This window comes from Leucoraja erinacea, chromosome 18, assembly GCF_028641065.1.
Source record: "Leucoraja erinacea ecotype New England chromosome 18, Leri_hhj_1, whole genome shotgun sequence".
NCBI lineage: Eukaryota > Metazoa > Chordata > Chondrichthyes > Rajiformes > Rajidae > Leucoraja > Leucoraja erinaceus.
The window spans coordinates 11,398,690-11,412,356 of NC_073394.1; the positions used below are offsets into that span (position 1 = coordinate 11,398,690).

A 13,667-nucleotide genomic window follows, 5' to 3' on the forward strand; every position below is an offset into this window, starting at 1 on the left:
TTGAACCCAAATTAATGTTTCCAGTCATGGAGCGCCGAAACAGGCCCTTCGGCCTAACGTCCATGCCGATCAAGATGCCCCATGATGTGTAGGAAGGAACTGCAAATGCTGGTTTAAATTAAAGATAGACACAAAAAGCTGGAGTAACTCAGCGGGACAGGCAAGATCTCTGGAAAGAAGGCATGGATGAAGTTTCGGGTCGAGACCCTTCTTCAGACCTGTGTGTCCTTGTACACCAGCCACTGAAAGTAAACATGCAGGTGCAGCAGGCAGTGAAGAAAGCTAATGGCATGATGGCCTTCATAACGAGAGGATTTGAGTATAGGAGTAAAGAGGTCCTTCTGCAGTTGTACAGGGTCTTCCCGGCTGTTATGAGGCAACTGAATCATCCTGCCACAACCAGAGAGCAGTACTGAACTACTATCTACCTCTTTGATGTCCCTCGGACTGTCCTTGGCTGGACTTTGCTGGCTTTACCTTGCACTAAACATTATTCCCTTGTGTATCTGTACACTGTAAATGGATCGATTTTAATCATGTATTGTCTTTCTATTGACTGGTTAACACGCGACAAAAAGCTTTTCACTGTACCTTGGTACACGTGGCAATGAACTAAACTGCACTAGCCAGGGGGTCTTTGATGATATTGGCTAACTTTTTGAGGCAGCGCCTCCTATAGATAGATCCCTTCAGTTGCAGGTGGGATGGATCAGCACCTGTGAGGGATCGGACAATATCTATATGAATTGTTTCTCTTTATTTGCTGCATTGCTTTGGTGTAAGGAATATTTGGATTAGGTATGTTACAAAACCTACCTGAATCGCCATTGGGAATCTGCCCACAGCCAGGTCCACGATTTTGGCGCTGTTTGGAGGGGGCGGGTTTAAAACGCGATTTTTACTAGGCTGTACTAATCGCAGATGTTCAGCCTAGTAAATCATTAACGAAAAATCGCTGCAAGACCCGGTCGCAAAAGGTATTATTAGTTTTATAGGCCTCGATAATATAGTTATAATAATTTTAAAATTACTCTCTGATTCCGCAACCTCTCGCAGCCCCAGGGTTTTATAAAGCAAACAATTAAAGGTATGTACCTTATTTTTACATTAAATGGGGCATATATATAACCCTATATATCAAGTTATCTATAGCGAGTAGTTCATTTTGGGCTTTTTATATCCCGCAGTATTTTTCTCGGCATTTGAGGGCACTAATCCAGCGCGATGTGAACGTTCTAAACCAGCGCGTTCACAGAAACCCACTAGAAAGCCGATTTAAATGGGCATTTATTTACAGCAATTGAACACTAAATTGCTTCCATTTGGCCTATAAATTAATGTAAATTAGATATAAAAATCATGTTATATTGTGAATTATTTGTGAATATTATTTGGACACTTAGGCTATTTAAAAATGTTAATCTTTCCTTAAGAAATGGCCTTTTGACAATCCAAGATCACAGCTTTTTTGTAATGTCCATTGAAAATCAATAGGGAACAAGATGCTAATTTCCGAGTATGAAAATGGCCATAACTTTTTTAATACTTGAGATATGAAAGTGAATTTGGTGTTAAATTAAACTTATTGTTATGCTTTATCTGATGGGATAAATTGCAGACTTGATTTTTAAAATCTCAAAATTTTGTAACATTGCTATTTGGATGCGTCAGTAATTTTTACCCGCCTATTGGTGTTTTGGTGCTGCACTTCAGAGTGGAAGGTTAATTGTTTCTGACGAGATTATTGCACTGAATTAATTACATGACGGGCTGTTAACGAGCTGTAAAAAGTAGCCTTCATTTGCACGGTGCAAATTGGCAGGGATGGAGATGGGATGTGACTGTCGTGGGGAATGCATTGTGCAGAGAACAGGGTGGACTATGGATCAAATGGATTCTCGGGGCGACACTGCAGCAGCAGAGTTGTTGGGGTTTTTTATTTCATGTGGCATTAAGTAAGCTCGCTTCCTGCGCATTGAAAAGCAATTAAATTGCATCTTCACCCTAGTTCCTTTCAATAAGGGAACGTGGGCTTGGCTAAATGGGCATTTAATTGCACACTCTTTCTGCGCTAATGAAATCCGACTGTCAGTAGCGGGTCTGCTGATGTGGTCACGGCTAATTCAAACCATTTGTGATGCTTTCCACGAATGTGATTTCATACTATTTGGAATGTTCTTATCTGGCAAAGTGGAGTCGGAGGCCTGCTCTGTTTGTGATCAATGTCAGCTTAACTAGAGGCTGTTTTAGGATGGCAGCTTGAAGCATTGGTTAGTAAAGTTTAGCTTTAGTTTTAGAGACACAGCGCGGAAACAGGCCCTTGGGGCCCATTGAGTCCGCGCCGACCAGCGATCCCCACACATTAACACTATCCTACATACATAAGGGACAATTTACAATTATACCAAGAAAATTAACCTACACGCCCATGTGGTCACAGGAAGAACGTACGAACTCCGTACAGACAAACTCCCATAATCAGGATCTCAAGTCTCTGGCGCTGTAAGGCAGCAACTCTACCGCTGCGCCACTGTGACGCCCCAATTAGTAAGCAATTTTGGGTCGCTCTTGGACAGGAGGGTATATGGGACCCTGGTAGTGTGTGGAGCAAAAATCATTCAGGGGCAAACGGACATCAAAATAAACTACCGATGGGGAAACGCAAGAGATTGCAGATGCTGGAACACTGGGCTAGTGCTGGAGAAACTCAGAGTCAGGCGGCATAGAGTTATTCGGCATGGAGAAACAAGGAACTGTAGATGCTGGTTCACCAAGGAAAGACACAAGATGCTGGAGTAACTCAGCGGGTCAGGCAGCATCTCTGGAAAACGTGGATAGCTAAAGTTTCGGAACTCTTCTGACCTGACCCGAAAGGTCACCTATCCATGTTCTCCACGGATGCCACCTGACCCGCTGAGTTACTCCAGCATTTTGTGTACATCATCGAAATGGGCCCTTTGGCCCAACTCGTCCAACTCCAAATACTCCATCTAAGCTAGTCCTGTTTGCCCCATATCCCTCCAAACGTTTCCTGCCCATATACCTGTCCAAGTGTCTTTTAAATGCGCTGCCTCAACTACCTCCTCTGGCAGCTTGTTCCATATACCCATCGCCCTCTGTGGATGGAATGGATGTAATGTCATGGGTTGGGACCCTTCTTCAGACTTATTGTAGTAGCTGGAAAAGAGGGAAATCCTGGGTGGTGATAGATACAGGTGAGGGCCTGGGGGGGGGGGGGTGATTTGCAGGTGAGTGGTGACAAAGGCTAGAGGTGAAAAGTAGACCAAATGGATGCCAAGGAGGGGACGAAATGTAAGGCTGGAGGAGGGGATATCGGTGGAAGGGGACAATGGGGAGGGGGAAGTGGGACGGCTAGTGGAGAAAATGGGTGCAGGGGAGAGGGGGGGGATAAGGAAAGTGTGACCAAAAATTTGAATAGAATTAATCAATTCATAAGTTCATAAATGATGGGAGCAGCTTCTCGCAAGATGAGATTTTCCACTCTGACATCAGAGATGTCCTCTTTCTTGTCTTTATGCAAGATTCCAGCATCTGCAGTTTCTTGTGTCTCTATTCTGAAGGTGCATGGTTCTGAAGGTGCAAGGTTCTGCACAGGGGACAATTTATGATCCCTAGATCGATTGACTTTTTTTAACTGTGGAGAAAGACTATAGTCACCTGCTCTCACCGACATTGATCTGTGTGAACCTGCGGGAAGGAACCGCAGATGCTGGTTTAAACCGAAGGACACAAACTGCTGGAGTAACTCAGCGGGACAGGCAGCATCTCTGGACAGAAGGAACCCTTGGTCTTGTTTTCACACCTTGCACTTCCTTATCTCTGTATCTCCCTCTCCCCAGACTTCAGTCTGAAGAAGGGTCTTGACCCGAAACGTCACCCATCCCTTCCATCCAGAGACGCTGCCTGTCCCGCTGAGTTAGACATAGACATAGAAACATAGAAATTAGGTGCAGGAGTAGGCCATTCGGCCCTTCGAGCCTGCACCGCCATTCAATATGATCATGGCTGATCATCCAACTCAGTATCCCGTACCTGCCTTTTCTCCATACCCCCTGATCCCCTTAGCCACAAGGGCCACATCTAACTCCCTCTTAAATATAGCCAATGAACTGGCCTCAACTACCCTCTGTGGCAGAGAGTTCCAGTGATTCACCACTCTCTGTGTGAAAAAAGTTCTTCTCATCTCGGTTTTAAAGGATTTCCCCCTTATCCTTAAGCTGTGACCCCTTGTCCTGGACTTCCCCAACATCGGGAGCAATCTTCCTGCATCTAGCCTGTCCAACCCCTTAAGAATTTTGTAAGTTTCTATAAGATCCCCTCTCAATCTCCTAAATTCTAGAGAGTATAAACCAAGTCTATCCAGTCTTTCTTCATAAGATAGTCCTGACATCCCAGGAATCAGTCTGGTGAACCGTCTCTGCACTCCCTCTATGGCAATAATGTCCTTCCTCAGATTTGGAGACCAAAACTGTATGCAATACTCCAGGTGTGGTCTCACCAAGACCCTGTACAACTGCAGTAGAACCTCCCTGCTCCTATACTCAAATCCTTTTGCAATGAAAGCTAACATATCATTCGGAGTTCCTCCAGCATTTTGTGTTTATCTTCTGTGTAAACCTGAGCCACTTCAGATTTGCTCCGGTATCCATTTACAAGTGGCCAGCTTCAGTATTTTGAGCAGGAGTGGATTCCTACACCACACACGACCACAACAATGGGCGGGAACAGATTAGTGGAACACGGGCACACAGGACAGACAAGCGACTGGCAAGTGTTGCATTGTATGTAGATTCCGGGTAAAGAGGTTGGGCTCGCTGTGGGTGGCTCCATCTCACTTTGCTCGAAGGCAGATGTGGTTTTTCTCTCTCAAAGGTTCACGTCGAGCTCTCTGCAAATGGCTTTTGTGTGACTTCTGCGAATAAACTTGTTAATATTTGGCATTGCGTTGCCATCTAACTCGATTGCAGCTTGCACTGAGACAACAGCCTATGTGAGTATGATTGAATTCATATGGTGCTTGTTTATATTTTAATAGTTTCCAACTTATTGCCATTCAACATAATTGCTGTAAAGATGATTGTATTATGAATATTATTACATGTACAGCGATATAGTGAAATCTTTGTTTTGAGTGCTATCCAGGCAAATCATAGCATACGCAGGGTCTATCATATACTTTGGTACGGAACGGAGAGAGTTTTGGCTACAGGGAATGCACTGATTTTTTTAAGTGCAAGGGGTATTATGAGGATCTTAACTTAAGAAGGAGGCACAAAGAACTGCAGATGCTGGAATCTTGAGCAAAAGACAAGTGCTGGAGGAACTCAGCAGTTTAGCCGGAACCTGTGGATGCCACATTGTGGTGATCTGTGGAATCTATTGCTACAGACGGCTGTAGAAGCTAGGACATTAGTCGTATTGGACAGCGTCGCAGTTTCGATGGGCAGAATGGTCTCCATTTCTCCTCCTGTTTCCCGTTCTTTTCTCCGCGTGGCACGGTTGCCCCCATCCTGGGCCGCGTTTGCGAGACGGTGAGGATGTAATCGATAGTTCTGGTACAACACGGGTTAAACCTCTGCACCGGCTCTCGGCAGGTGCTCAGCCATACTACCAAAACCTGTTCTTTGAGTGAGTGAGCGAGTGAGTCACTGGTTGGCAGTTGCATTCAGTTGTCGCTTGTTCTGCAGTTTCACCTGGAACTGATGTCAGTGGGAGGGGTGGGAACCGGTGCTTCACGGGATGACACATGGGACACCTTGGGGCTGGCTGAGTTGGGATGTTTGTTGGCAATGTCAATTGTGCAATATTTCCATATTTCACTGTCAAAGGTAACCTGAAACCCATCCGCTTTACACCCAATCTCGTGCTTGTGCAGTGAGTCTTTGAAAATGATGTTTCCTCTTGCGTGAGTGTCTACAACTTGTTTCAGAATAAGTGGCCACCCATTTGGAATCCTAAAGCTGTACACGCAGAGACTGGCCCTTCAGCCCACCTTGTGTAGGGAGGAACTGCAGATGCACCAAAGATAGACACACAAATGCTAGAGTAACTCAGCGGGACAGGCGGCATCTCTGGATAGAAGGAATGGGTGATGTTTCGGGTCAAGACTCACCTTCAGACTGAGCGTCGGGGGAGGGAATTACAGAGATGCGGAAGTGTAAGAGATCAAAACGTGCAGATCAAGGGAAATGTAGAATAAACCATTGTTAGGGAGAAGGTGACAACAAAGCAAACAGAGATGCAATGTAATCAGGAGGACAGTCAGACTGACTGCAGAACTGGGAAGGGGGAGGGATGGAGAGAGAGAGGGAAAGTAAGGGTTACTTGAAGTTAGAGGTCAATGTTCATACAGCTGGGGTGGTAGCTGCCCAAGCGAAATATGAGGTGTTGTTTACACTAGGCCTCACTCTGACAATGGAGGAGACCCAGGACAGAAAGGTCAGTGTGGGAATGGGAGGGGGAGTTAAAGTGTTTAGCAACCGAGAGATCAGGTAGCTTTAAGTGGACTGAGGAGGTGTTCAGCGAAACGATCGCCGAGCCTGCGCTTGGTCTCGCCGATATATGTATATAGGAGTCCACAGCTGGAACAGCGGATACAGTAGCGGGGCAGGCAGCATCTCTGGAGAGAAGGAATGGACGATGTTTCGGGTCACGACCCTTCTTCAGAGTGTCCGTCTCGCTAATTTATGCCCCTGTCCCACTTAGGAAACCTGAACGGAAACCTCTGGAGACTTTGCGCCCCACACAAGGTTTCAGTGCGGTTCCCTGAGGTTCCCGGAAGCTTTTTGTCAGTCTCCCTACCTGCTTCCACTACCTGCAACCACCTGCAACCTCCAGGAACCGCATGGAAATCTTGAGTGGGGCGCAAAGTCTCCTGAGGTTTCCGTTCAGGTTTCCTAAGTGGGACAGGGGCATTACTCCAGCATTTTATGTCTATCATCAGCCCACCTTGTCCAATCTGATCAATTTGCCATGCTGAGCTATTCTCGTTTGCCTGCAATTGGTCCACTGCCTTCTAAATCCTTCCTACCAATACATCTGTCCAGGTGTCTTTTAGAAGTTACAATTGTATCAGTTTCTCTTCCTTCATCTGGGCAGCCTGTGATCCTATGGGTTTCCTCCGGGTGCTCTGGTGCAGTGGTAGAGTTGCTGCCTTACAGCGCCAGGGACCCGGGTGCCATCCTGCTTGGGGGTGCTGTCTGTACGGAGTTTGTGCGTTCTCACTGTGACCACGCAGGTTTTCTCCAGGTGCTCCGGTTTCCTCCCACGTGCAGGTTTGTCGGTCAATTGGCTTTTTAAATTGTCCCAAGCGTGCAGGATAGAACTAGTTTACCGATGTTCGCTGGTGGACACGGACTGTGTGGGCCGAAGGGCCTGTTTCCACGCTGCATCTCTATACTGAACTAAGTTAAACCTTCAAGAAGGAACTGCAGTCTGAAGAAGACCTATTTCCTTCGCTCCATAGATGCTGCTGCACCTGCTGAGTTTCTCCAGCATTTTTGTGTAAGTTAAACCTTCCCTGGCAGCTCATTCCAATTACAGATGACCCACTGAGTGAAAAAGCTGCATCTGAGGTTCCTCTTAAATCTCTTCGCTGAAGGATGTGTCCTCTAGTTTTAGAAACCTCTTCCCCATTTCGGAGACGAGGAGGACGTTCTTCCAGTCCGAAGAAGAATCCTGACTCAACATCAACAATTCCATTCCCTCCCCAGATGCTGCCTGAGCTCCTCCAGCAGATTGTCTCTTCAACTCAGATTTTTATTGACATCAACCATCTGCCTCCAGATTGATATTTTTTTAATTTAATTGAACTCGTTGTGAAGCGGCCTCCGGATTATTAGTTAAGCCGCTGATTACAACACCCAGCCCTGTAATTACTGTTGTACCATGCAGGCTGCTAAATTGAGAATGACATTGTTGGCTGTTATACCTTCAGCTAACGGGTTGTGAAAGGAAGTCGAGAAATACGAATCCTCGCTTCCTCCAACAGCTTTTATATCTGTCTATTTTGCGCCCCCTCTTTGAATCTCTCTTCCCCTTCCCACCTCCACACTGTCTTTTATCCTTTTTGAGCTTGGGGTTTCCCAGTTGATATAAAACATGTTGGTCTAAGTCAAAACTCAGTGCGTGATTTAGAAAACCATATAACAATTACAGCACGGAAACAGGCCATCTCGGCCCTTCAAGTCCGTGCCGAACACTTATTTTCCGCTAGTCCCATCTACCTGCACTCGGACCATAACCCTCCATTCCTTTCCCGTCCATATACCTATCCAATTTATTTTTAAATGATAAAATCGAACCTGCCTCCACATACTTCCACTGGAAGCTCATTCCACACAGCTACCACTCTCTGAGTAAAGAAGTTCCCCCTCATGTTACCCCTAAACTTCTGTCCCTTAATTCTCGAGTCATGTCCTCTTGTTTGAATCTTCTCTACTCTCAATGGGAAAAGCTTATCCACGTCAACTCTGTTTATCCCTCTCATCATTTTAAAGACCTCATCAAGTCCCCCCTTAACCTTCTGCGCTCCAAAGAATAAAGACCTAACTTGTTCAACCTTTCTCTGTAACTTAGTTGCTGGAACCCAGGCAACATTCTAGTAAATCTCTTTTCCAGTAAGATGAACTTTAAACAACACGGAATGAGGCTCCATTGTTATGGGCTGTTTATCCTTGTTGTTGAACCAGGAGACTTGCCTGGGGAGTGCTTGGGAAGAATAACGCACCACTTCCGCGCTCTCTGGATCTGCAGCAGCTCTGCCATGTACGGCACCATAAATAAGGGTGAAGCGCAAAGATTCGGAGAGAAACTGTTTGGAAGGTTTCCTCCAGGGAACATGTGAAAACTCACTACCTTTAACAGAGACCCGGCAAGGTGGCACAGCTGGTTGAGCTGCTGCCTCATTAAGCAGCAGAGACACGAGATCGATCCTGACCTCGGGTGCTGTCTGAGTGGAGTTTGCATGTTCCCCCTGTGGTCGTATGGGTTTCCTCCGGGTGCTCTGGTTTCCTCCAACAAACTGCCCAAAGACATGTGGGTTTGTAGGTAAATTGCCCTCTGCAAATTGCCTCCAATGTGTAGGAAGTGAATGAGAAAGTGGGATAACACGTGGAACTAGTGTGAATTGGTGATTGATGGTTGGCATAGACTCGATGGGTTGAAGAGCCTGTTTCCATCATGTACTTTGACACTAACCTTGCTTTGAGACTTCATTGTAGGAAGGGGCTCGGGCTTGAAATATTACCTGTTTGTCTCTCCATAGGTACTGCACGACACAATGAGTATTTCCAGCATTTTCCTGTGTAACTCGGCGGGTCTGGCAGTATCTCTGGAGAACGTAGATGGGTGATGTTTTAGGTTGGGACCTTCCTTCTGAAGAAGAGTCAGCTACCCACATTGTGTAACGATGCTGCCTGAGCCACTGAGTTACTCCAGTACTTTGTATCCATTTGTGTAAACCTGCATCTACAGTTCCTTGTTTCTACTATCCTATATATGTTGGTATTGTGGCTACCTCAACTACTTCCTCTGGCAGCTCGTTCCATATGCGATATGATACACTAGAACTTTATTTATCCCAGGAGGGGAATTGATCAGCCAACAGTCATAAACACACAAAATACAGAGACCTGGGTTCGATCCCGACTACGGGTGCTGTCTGTATGGAGTTTGCACGTTCTCCCCTGTGGCCTGCGTTGGGTTTCTCCGAGATCTTCGGTTTCCTCCCACACTCCAAAGACCTACAGGTTTGCAGGTTAATTGGTTTGGTAAATGTAAAAATTGTCCCTAGTGGGTGTAGGATGGTGTTAATGTGCAGGGATAGCAGGTCAGCGTGGACCCGGTGGGCCGAAGGGCCTGTTTCCACGCTGTATCTCTAAACTAAACATGAATTTAAAGTGACAAGTGGAAAGGATTGGGGTTATGCAAAGATGGGGGAGGGGAATTTGTCTCGGTTTACATTGATCAGCCATGATCATATTGAATGGCGGTGCAGGCTCGAAGGGCCGAATGGCCTACTCCTGCACCTAATTTCTATGTTTCTATGTTTACCCCATGACAGAAGGGGGAGGAGTATCTCGGCACCCTCTGTGCGAATATTCCCCTTGGGTACCAATCTTACCTCTCTCACCTTAAACCTATGCCATCTAGTCCTTGATTTCCAGTTCACCCTGCGAAACAAGCCTAATCAGCAATGTTGGAAATCTATGCCCCTGGCTGGAAATATCACCCGTTTACGTATATTGTTCCTTCTGCTGCTGCTGTGTCCACGACTTTCACAAAATGTCCCTTCCTGCCCATGTAGGTACCCCTGTAAGCATTTAAATTTAAACATATGCCTTAATTTTCAAAAGCTTAAGATTTTTTTTTTCCTTGCAGCTGTTAAAATGGACTTTCATCAGTGACTTTCAGTCATTTCTATTGTTTCCTTCCCTCTGGATCCTGCTGCTGCTAGCTAATGACTTTCACAAAATGATGCTTCAAAGGTAAATGTCATGTAGGTACCTTCTGTAAGCATTTAAATATTGAGCCACATATTGGGTGTCTCTATTTTCCTGAAGCCCCATGTGGTGATTATTTTTATTTTAAAAAGTTCCTCCTTGTTAAAAGCTTAAAACTTTCACTCACTGGACTTTCAAAAGTCATTTCTGAGTTTAATAATCCCCCTTTTGTACCCCAGGGAGAGCTAGCTGAAACCAAATCCATGAATGGAAAATCCAAAAAAATAAAAATTGAAAATTTGGACCCAGACCTCCTCAATTGCCCCCCTTAAAAATCAAATTGACCCTCTGTGGGGCGTACGCCCCACGTTGGGAACCACTGTCTAGATCCTTCTTCAGACTGATGCAGCATTGGCTTCATAGTTGGAAGCAGCAGGTGGTGGGGGAAGGTTGTTATTCCAGCTGGAGAACTGTGACCAGTGGTGTGCCTCGGATATCAATAATCGGCCCATTGCTCTTTCCCACCTACATCAATAACTTGGATGTGAGTGTACAAGGAATGACTAAAAAGGAGAAAGTAGAAAGGCTGAATGCACAGTCTTTTAACCAGGGTATGAGGAATCAAGAATTAGAGGTGAAGGGGAGAGGTTAATTAAAAACATGGGGCGGCATGGGTAGAGTTGCTGCCTTAAAACTCCAGTGACCTGGGTTCGATCCTGACTACGGGCGCTGTCCGTACGGAGTTTGTACATTCTCTCCCTGTGACCGCTTGGGTTTTCTCCGGGTGCTCCGGTTTTCTCCCACACTCCAAAGATGCACAGGTTTGTGGGTTAATTGCCTTTGGCAAAATTGTAATTTGTCCCCAGTGTGTGTAAGATAATGTTAGTGTACAGGAATCGCTGGTCGGCGCAGACTCGGTGGGCCGAAGGGACTGTTTCCGCGCTGTATCTCAAAAATCTAAATTAAATATGAAGGGCAACTATTTTCATACAGAAGGTGGCGTGTATATGGCTTGGACTGCCATAGGTGGGTACAATAACCACATTTAAAAAACATTTTATACTAATACGTGGATGGAATAGGTTTGAAGGAATATAGGCAAATGAGACTGATGAGCTTAGATGGAGCATCTTACTCAACGTGAACAGGTAGGGCCAGTTTCTGTGCTGTACGACTCAATGACTCAAATTAGCAGAATATAGACACAAATTGCTGGAGTAACTCAGCGGGACAGGCAGCATCCCTGGATAGAAGGAATGGGTGACGTTTCGGGTCGAGACCCTTCTTCAGACTGAAGTCATGGGAGAGGGAGATACAGAGACAAGGAAGTACAAGGTGTGAAAACGAGACAAAGGGTGCCTTCCGGGCAGAGGTGCTACCTGTCCCGCTGAGTTACTCCAGCATTTTCGTCTATCGTCAGTGTAAACCAGCACATTCAATTCCGTCCTACTCTGATTAGAGCTGTATTGAGCACTCCAAGGGTTAATGAGTTGATGCCGATTTCTGGAATGAAGATTTACGGCTGGAAAGTTGATGTCGTGTTGTTGGAGCAAACATCAAAGAACAGTGGATGCCAAGAAAGCCAATGTATTAGAGGTTGCAGGGATAAAAGAGAGAGCTGCGATTAGGGAAAAAAATATCCATAACTTCAGCAACATAAAGGGAGGCTTGTGTAGGATTGCATATAACTAGTGACACAGTAATCACTCACAAGACTTTATCTTGCACTAAATGTTGTACCCTTTATCATTTATCTACACGCTGTGGACAGCTTGAGTGTAATTACGTATAATCTTTTAGACCGGGTAGCATGCAACAAAAGCTTTTCACTGTACCTCGGTACACATGATAATAATAAACTATACTAAAGGGCCTGTCCCACGAGCATGCGGCCTGCATGCAGCAAGCGTGACCAAACCAGAAGCGGGGGCCGCGCGGAGGTCGAGTGATCCCCGTACAGGGCCTGTCCCACGAGCATGCGCCTGCATGCGGCGAGCGCGACCAAACCAGAAGCGGGGGCCGCGCGGGGGTCGAGTGAGTGACATGAAGTTCGCGGGAAGTTCGTGCGTGACGTACGGCGTCAAGATGCTGCACGCTCCCTTCGAGGCGGTGCATATGGCCTCAATGCGGCTGCGGGCCGTCAGACCGTTGCCGCACAGAATTTTTGAACACGGTCAGTTTTTCGGAGCCCCGCACGTTGTCAGGACCAGCTCCGCACAACTCCACACGGCTCCGGCGATCGAAGTGGGACCGGCCCCGCGAGGCCGTGCGGCTCAAGCGACCGGTTAGGTAGCGCTTGCCGCATGCAGGCGCATGCTCGTGGGGCAGGCCCTTAAAGCTCTCATACACATATTGACTGGTGTTACAGTAGGTGCAACAGTGTTGAGGATAGTGTGGATTTCTGGAGCATTATGTTGACGTACTGACTGGGGAAACGAGCAATTTTGGATCTAATGAGAAAGGGTAAATTAATCATCTTTTAAAGAGGCAGCTGGGAAAGAGCGGTCATTATATTATCAAACTTTACATCACTTTGGAACTTCAATCTGAGGCAGTGTTTTCAAACTAAACAAAGGGAACTGAAGGTTTCTTTGCTTAGTAAAGAAAGGCAACTGGAAATGTCAAAGACTAGATGGCGTGGCTCTAAGGACAAGAGGGGGGAAAGCTTAAAGGAGATGTGAACGACAAGTTGTTTTTAATTTTTTACCCAGGGTAATGGGTGCCTGGAACCTACTGCCAGGGGCAGCGGTGGACTGTGATCCGATAGTGGCATTTAAAAAATTTTTTAGACACGCACATGAATATGACAGGATATGAAGCATTCATTCATCATCGTTCAAAGTGTTAGCGACGCAGTGGTGCTGGTTTCCGACGGGAACGGTGACGGACGCACCACACATCTCTGTCCTCCAGTTCCTGCAGACTTCCTCCGCTGGAAGTATAGGATATTGGTGTGTGTGCTTTATCATCATTCCTTACAATGCTATGTACGACAGTGATCGCAACTTCGACTGAAGTGTGGATGGCTGTTGGCTCGCTAGAAGCTCATCCGCCCTTTGACAGGTCTTGTTTTTGGTTCTGCTGGGGGTCTACAGCCCCCTCCTCACCTGGCAAACCAGGTGGGGGAGACGGTTTAGTCGCCAACTATCCGACCATGGAGCAGGTAGCACGGGATTACATGGTACCCGTGGCGGGGGGGAACTC

The 13,667-nt window shown here is 46.3% G+C and overlaps 1 protein-coding gene across 5 annotated transcripts in view; it reads left to right on the plus strand.

Moving 5' to 3' along the window:
- Positions 1-13,667, plus strand: part of LOC129705639 (liprin-beta-2-like) — a 136,444-nt gene that overhangs the window by 29,491 nt on the left and 93,286 nt on the right. Inside the window, exon 1 of one of the 5 annotated variants that reach the window (XM_055649291.1) lies at positions 4,805-5,011. The exons of the other annotated variants lie outside the window; for them this stretch is intronic. The gene's annotated coding sequence lies outside the window, so the exon portion shown is untranslated. Of the gene's footprint in view, positions 1-4,804; positions 5,012-13,667 lie in introns of those variants that run through there. 5 annotated transcript variants of the gene reach the window in all.